We start from the raw sequence: 7,964 nt of genomic DNA on the forward strand, positions 1-7,964 counted from the left end.
TTGGTGAAACATCAGAGGGAAGAACTGAAAATGAATCTGGTTCCTGCTAGCTAAGCATTTCTACTTAGGTATGTTTATTTGGCTTAAGCTAGTTTTCTGTCACTTACAACTGAAAAAGTCATGCTAGTACAATAGCGATACTAGACCACTTGGGAGGATTTACAACTTGAGTAATTTTTTTGATCTTAGTTAGAGAGGATGAGAAGTAATGTCATATAGAAGGTAAGCACAGGCCATGAGAAGATCTCCATTATTAACAACTAGTCCCACCCACCAACTATGAAAATCTAGAAACATTCATAATGTTTATGTTTATGAAAAACTCTTCCAAGATTGCAAAAGTCTCTTGTGGTCTAACCTGGCATTATTAGGATAGACTCAGAGCACCAATTCATAAGTTAGCTTAAAATCCGGAAGGAGTCAAGTCTCTTACTCCCTTGACCCTTTTTGGGAGTTTAAGGCCTTGGTAACTTTGCTGGGCTACTTAGTTCAGGATTGTCCTAGCAATTGCTGACCCACACTGATGTCAGTTTTGAGGGCATCAAAGTAGGTACTATGTTAGAAAAATGAAGAGAGTTTTTGTTACCTCAAGTGTGTCTGATAGTGAGATGCAACACTAGTACAAAAACAGAGTTCCTGGATCAAAAGTGGGAAATAACAGGTATGTTCTGAGAGAGAGTGTAGGTGTGTCTGGTGCTAGATTACATCTCACTTGCTCATGTGTTTCCCAGTGCTAGGCTAGTGGCTTCTGCTGACTGCCTGCTATCAATCTGTGAATGTGCTGATGGTTTCTCTTCACTAATTGTACTTAAAGGCCACTGAGAATCAGGCTCTGAGGTAGGTCTAGCAGGAAGCCTTGGATACCATGCTTATGGTGGCATTTGACTGTGTGGTCCAGGGCAGATCATTACTATCCTAAGTGTGAGTGTAGAGTTGGAGAGAAGAGTGATGGGCAGGACCGGAGCCAAATGTGTAGAGGGGTGTCTCCAAAGAAAATACCCAAAGCTTCCCAAGGGAGAAGACCAGAGAATCCTCCAACAGAGATATGGCTTCAAGACTTGATTAATGAGGTTATACAGAACATTTGACATTTTTGGCTGCATAGCATCTGAACACCCTTCCTGTGTTGGAGGACTCCCAAATCAGATGGGAGGCAGGGCCCATAAATCCTGATATGATGTTGAGTATGGTGCCAGAAGATGCAAGAATGAAATAAAATGGTATTTTAGGATTTGGGGCTGCCCATGAACCTCAAAGCAGCTAACTGGAGATACAATACATAGGCTGAGAGTGGGAGATGAAAGTCACAGTGATTTACCACTGATGGGGAAGCCCATGAGAAAAGTTGCCTCCTTTCTTCTGGTCCACTTGGTAGGTATTAGAGTTCAAGAGGAAGCCTTCTCCAAGGCACTACTAGAGGCCCTCTGGGAAACAGAGAAAATTGGACAGTGGATCAGAGGATAAAGACAGCAGCCTTAGTTAGGATTCTTGGGTTGCAAGTAACAGAACCCAGTTGGGGCCTACTTAAATAAGTGAGGAATTCATATAAACAGTCTCTATTAGACCTGAGAAAGAGGGGCTCAAAACAGGGCCTAGAGGGCCCTGAGCCCACCTTTCCTCATAGAATGAGAAATCAGTGGAACCAAGGGAACTTACCCATTTAGAGTCTTCGCTTCCTTCTTTTAGACCATGTTCTTGGAATTCCTCACCCAAGTGACCTCAAACATGTTTCCAGGACCTGCACTGGGCTTTTACCCTGGATCTGTTAGTCTAAGAACAGACAGCATTGTCAATGTCAATACCTTTACACACAAAGGGTGGTCAAAGACAGCTATTTGTAGGGGGGTGGATGGAAGAGGCTTGGACATGTGCACAAGGCTTCACAGTGCAGGATGAAGCCAGAGGTGAGAAGAGATGGGAGTTAGAACTCTAAGGATCCATGAATTCTAAGTTTTAACCTAGTCTTCCAGCTTTGCATGAAAGTATACTTGGCAAGATAGAAGGATTGAATATATCATATTTAATGGTTTTTTCATTTGATTTATAACTTTTAAGTATTTTGACACATGGTATGTGGGCTTCCATTTATATTCTTGTCCTGGGCCTTACAAATGTTAGAGGTGGGGCTGACCTTAGAGCAGGGACAAAGCTGGGCACTAGGAGGCTATCAACTCAAGAAATTGACTACAGCTTGAGTCCTTTCCATTCTTTGCCCATGCTGCTTTCAGGGCATTTTCTTCATACTTCTTTGGTCTTCTGAACACTGGCTTCCTTTGCAACTTGGCTCTCCTGGTGGATGGGGGCCACAGCCAGCTCCAGAGATTCCATGCTATAAGTCCAAACACCTGGAGAGACCAGTTCTTGTTTTGGTTACTCTTTGCAAATATTTGTGAAAGAAATTTAGCTCAGCCTGTGTCCCATCAACTATGGCCAGGGGCAAGGTCATGTACAAATTGAGAAGAGGAATGTCATGGTGAACTGGACAGAGGTATTAAAAGGTGTTCACTACAGTGGGGCAATTGACCAGCCAGCTGGGTCATTGGTCCTTAACCCATAAACAGTACTCTTGGGGCTGGATAATCCACCCAGTGAGGTCCAGGGAATGAGTGAATCACCTGGAAGAGTAGGGGAGAAAAATGCTTTCAATAAAGAGAAAATTTTCAGCCAGAAATGTTGTAATCTCTCTCATTTTGAAGTAAGCTGTGTTTTAGGGTGAGAATGTGCTGGTTACTTAACCTTTTGTACCTCCTAAACAACTCTCAGATCTACACAGGGCTCTCCATCTTTAGCCCATATTGTTCAGCAATGTTTTGTCTTCAAGTGTCTTTAGAGTTTGTTCCTTCAATTCACTCTGCAATTTCTAATGATTCTCAATACAAATCTGCCCCCATTGCTCTGAGCATAAAGTATGCATTCTTTATCTTGGCTTACAAGGCTCTTCATGCTTACCTTGCAGCTTTATCCTTCACCATCCTTTATCTCCTTCAATCTTAGACCACTTGGCACTGTTTTCAGTGCCCCCAAGAGACACATGCTCTCCTCTGGGCCTTTGCACATGCTATTTTCCCTGTGGGCTTATATTCCCATCTGGCCCTGTCACCTAACTAGAAAAGGAAGCAACTTAGTTACTATGATTTTGAGGTGTTTCGAGGCTATCTAGTACGCATTTAGATAGACAGGAGAAGGGATGCTTTAAGAGGCTGATGAGGGTGCTACCCAGAGGTCAGAATGGGTGATCAGCTTTCAATTAGAGGAAAGACATGCTTCCTCAGAGAGGAAGGCACGGAAGCAAGGATGGTACAAGTTTATAGGCTCTGGAGGGGATATAAGGAAGGGGGCGTTATGCCTGTTGGTCTCTGTGAAGTAAAAGGCGAAGTTACATTTACTGATCTGAGGGTGGAGGGTAGTCATTTGAGATAAGTGGCGAAGGTTTGGAATGTCAGAGGAAGCACATTTAGAATAAGTAACAGGAATCTCAATTATGACCAGGGACCAGGCCAGAGTGAAATTAGTAAACTTGGTTTTTCTTAGCCTAAGCCCAGCTGCCTGAGTGTAAGAGCAAAAGGCACTTGTTTTGGTCTGGGATTTGGCTTTGGTAGAGTGAATTTTTTGGAAGAAGAAGACGGAGACACGGTTCAAGGGAATAGGGAGAAAATTGTTAAAAAGATATACTTTGGGATAAGCCTGTAGTTCCTAGTACTGGTGCTAGTCTATGACAAAGTTTCAACAGTTCCAGCATCATATTTAAAGTGACTTACAGTCATTCCTTGGCAAGGATGGTCCTTTACTTTGAAGTTATATTCTGTCTATATCTTGATATTAAAATGTCTTTAAAATAAATTATGAGAAATGTTTTAGAACTGCCATAATGAATTACCACAAATGGGGTGAGTTAAAACAACAGAAATTTGTTCTCTCACAATTTTGGAGTTTAGAAATCCGAAGTCAAGTTGTTGGCAGGACTGATTCTTTCTAAAGACTCTGAGGGAGATTCTGCTCTATGCCCCTCTTGTAGCTTTTGGTGGCTGTAGGCAACTCTTGATGTTCTTTGGCTTGTATATGCAACACTCAAATTTCTGCCTCTGTCTTCACATTGCTGTCTCCTCTGTGTGTCTCAAATCTTCCTCTGCCTTTTTCCATAAAGACACCTATCTTTGGATCTAAGACTCACCCTAAATCCAGGATGATCGCATTTTAAAATATTAATATTTGTAAAGACCCCTTTCCCAAATAAAAGTCACATTCAGAGCTTCTGAATGGTTAGGACTTAGACATATCTTTTAGGGGGACCACTATTCACTACAGTGATGTTAGATGGTAATCATGTGAACATTTTCCCCCAATGCCTATGCTTTGGGGAAAAAAAAAGTATGGGAGGGTTAGAGAGAGCTGTCTATTTGAGCTGACATTTCAGAGTGGGAGCAATTCATGAGTATAGTATTATCTAGTTCTTGTCTTCAGAGTCCTGAGAGAATTCAGGAGAAACTTCAACCACAAGGCCCTGTATCAGGGTGGGACACACTGAGCTAGATTTCTCCATTGCCCTGAAAAAGATGACAAGGGACACATTTGTGGTCAGGGAACACAGCTAGGAGTCAGTCCTCCAAGAACAGAATCAGTGAGGAGTGTGAGGTTAAGACAGCAGTCTAGGAGGTCAGGAAGAGGCTAAGAAACAGAGCAAAGCTATTGGAGAAGATGGAGAGGGTAAACAGAGGGTGCTGTCTTGTCCCGATCTTTTGGCCTTAGGAGAGTCAGTCAGTCTAGAAGCACAATGGTCAGTGAAACTCTTATTACTCGTTCACATGAGTCTCCCTTACCGGATCATGGGCTCATCAAGGACAGAACTAGTGTCTTACTGAGTACTCAGCATAAACTCTAGACTATGAAAGGAGTTCAACTGAATGGAAAGAGCTTGTCATTTTGGATTGTTCTTTCCTTCTACCTTTAACATTTAATAAATCTACTCTAAGTGCAATTATCATATTATGTACTTGGTATATGTGATGATCAATTACATTTTTTTGCTCACAATATGAAAAATACATTGCTTTTGAACTCCTAGTTCCTTATACTGGGAATACCTAAGGTGACTTTACCTACACTCCCAGGACCTTAGGTGCCTTTACTTTGCCCTAACATTGCATAATTTAGAATTTCACATGTTGGTACTGAGATGGGAAAGATGGGATCCTAAGTGAAGTTTGTGGAATAACAGTGATTTTTCATTGAGTGCCTCTTTTGCAAGAAGCATAAGATGAGCAGGACACAAGGTAGTCCCCACCCTTGAATTAAAAGAAGGTCACTGTGGTTGTATCATTTTTCAATCAAGTTCTCAGATCTGAAGACATAAATGACCAGGATTTTACACTCCATGCTTGAATTTCCTTACTCAAATGGTGATCTTTAAGCCCTAGAAGTTACATCATTTCCCCAGATTTCAAGGATGATGCCCATGCAGAAGTGTCTGGGGAGGCTGCAAAAGGCCTTTTCTTTTAGTATATAGATTTTATAAAATATTTCTAAAGGATGCTTGTGATTTTATTGTTCATAGAAGGAAAGAAAATTGCTACTGGATTTTTTTTTAAACCAAAATTGTCCAATATGGGAACTGGACTGATTTTGCCCTCTAACAATGAAATGTACCTGACAGTTTTTAGATTTGAGATGAGTGGAATTACAGAGAGATTACTGTACATTCCAGAAAGCAGGCATGAACTACAAATTGTTCCAAACTACTGAAATAATGACCACAGGAAGTAAGCGTACTTTAAAGCCCTATATGGTGTTACATTTCAGAAATGAGCTGGGTTGGAAAATGAAACCAGCTTCTCTCCTCACTGCTGAGTTTTTCTGAATTTCCTACAAGCTGCTTGGAATTTTGCAAACAATTCACAGCTGATAAAATAAAAGGGCAGCAGAACTGAGTGTCTGTGGTGAAGACCTTAGAGGCGCCCAGCAGGAGAGAAGGATCACCGTCTGCCCCTTACAGTTCTGTAACTAAAAACTGTACAATTAAATTTTTTCTTTTTGTCCTTTTAAATAAATGGGAATCAGTTGAAGAACTACAGAAAGGATTATCAGGATAACCTGAACTTAGGCTGCCCCAGAGCCTTCTTGGCAAGTTTAGTTTCTTTTTGTGACTTTTGTTTATTCACTCAAAGAACATTTCTTGGCTACTCACTGTGCACCAGGCCTGATGCTGGGCACTGATGGATTTGAGGACACGCTCTCCACCTATGAGGAACTCCAAGAGCAAGAGGGGAAAGACAGACCTGGAAACAGACACTTTGAACACAGTGTGCTACATACAGGCTGTATAGAGGCCGGTACAGGGGCTGAGCGAGCACGGTCTCAGCGATCGGATGCACATACGTGGGGGTTTGTCACTTTATAGTGGAAGGTGTTGTGTGGAGAAATTTTCTACTGTTCTGAGAACTGCAGTCTTTCAGTATAGCTAGTTCTCAGCAGAGACAGGAAATACTGTGTGAGAAAAGACTGGAAAAGGAGGCAGGGGTTAAATCACCAAAGCCTTGAATGCCAGGCTAAGAGACTGAAACCCTACCCTGAGGGCAAATGGAAATACTGTGTGGTTTATACAAGGGAGTGACAATGTTCAGATTGCGTATTTAGAACCATCACTCTAACTCTGTAGAACATGGATTGGAAGAGGCAAGGCAGGGAGATGATGAGGAGGCTGTTGCAGTCTGATTAAAGATAATGAGGGATGCTTTGGTGGTCTGATCTTTGTGGCAGCTTTCCATGAAACTTTTTCAGGCTTGGAGCTAATCATATGGATTGGAGAAACTGAGATGTAGAGACCACATGCAGAGAAATTTGGGGCAGCCCAAATATCACCTCCTCCAGGAAGCCTTTATTCAGCTGCATTGGGCAGAGATCATCCTGTCTTTGGGGCTCAGGTAGTACTTTGTCAGTTTCTCTATTATAGCACTTATCACATGCTTGTAATTATTTATTCTTTTGTTGACCTCTCCTCTATAGACTCTGGACTCAATGTTAGGTACTTTGTCTTATTCATTTTTGTATCCCCAGTATTTGGAAGCATCAATAAACACTCACTAAGTGGATGAAGGGGAGAGGAAAGCTGTGTGGTGTAGTGGGAAAGGTACTGAACCGGCTGTTGGGACCCGGGGCTCTAGTCCTGGCTCTGCTACTAAGTGGCTGCGTGACTTTGAATAAGTCTCCTCACTGCTCTGGGTCTCAATTTCCTCATGTGTAAAATGAGAATAAAAATACAACCCTCCTCAGGGTTATAGAGATTAAATGAGGTAACAGAGCTCACCGGCTGCCTGCCCAGTTTGTGCCCTGCCCTCGGGAAACAGCCTCAACTATTGTTCCTGCCATTCAGCTCTCATTTGCTCTCTCTGTCCTGGTGAGAGCTGAGCTGAAAGCTGTTGCCTTGATGGAAGGGAAGTTTGTGGCAGTGTCATAACCTACCGACCAGGTAGCCCCTGTGTTACTAGAAAGGCAGACATGAAAAAGAGGGGATCATGTTAAGCTAGAGAGAGACCTGCTTTTTTGGTGATCCCCAAAGCTGAAGGAGGACCCCAAGTGGGGAGATTTATATCATGTGCTAATGCGTAAGAGGAAGCCCTCAAACAGTGCCCCCTAAGCACAGGAATGCAACAGCATCTGGAGAAATGCCACTTCTGTGAAAACCGCTCATTCATCTAATGTCGTAATTTCTCAGTGACTTGGGCTGATATAATTAACTCTACCATAGTTTTCCAAGTTTTAAGAAAGATGTAGAGGAGAGATAAAAATTGCAGATGATAAATAAAGGGAATATTATTTTGAAAAAAAAAGGAAAACCAAGATGTTTGACACTGCTCTCAAAAGATGACTATCAATTCCCAGAGGAGTTGTCTTTCTAGAAGATCCACTAGCACTGCTTCTTTTTACATTGTAAAGGCAAACTTTTCCATCAAAACTTGATAAATCCCCCA

This window comes from Vicugna pacos, chromosome 13, assembly GCF_048564905.1.
Source record: "Vicugna pacos chromosome 13, VicPac4, whole genome shotgun sequence".
In the NCBI taxonomy this organism is placed as follows: domain Eukaryota; kingdom Metazoa; phylum Chordata; class Mammalia; order Artiodactyla; family Camelidae; genus Vicugna; species Vicugna pacos.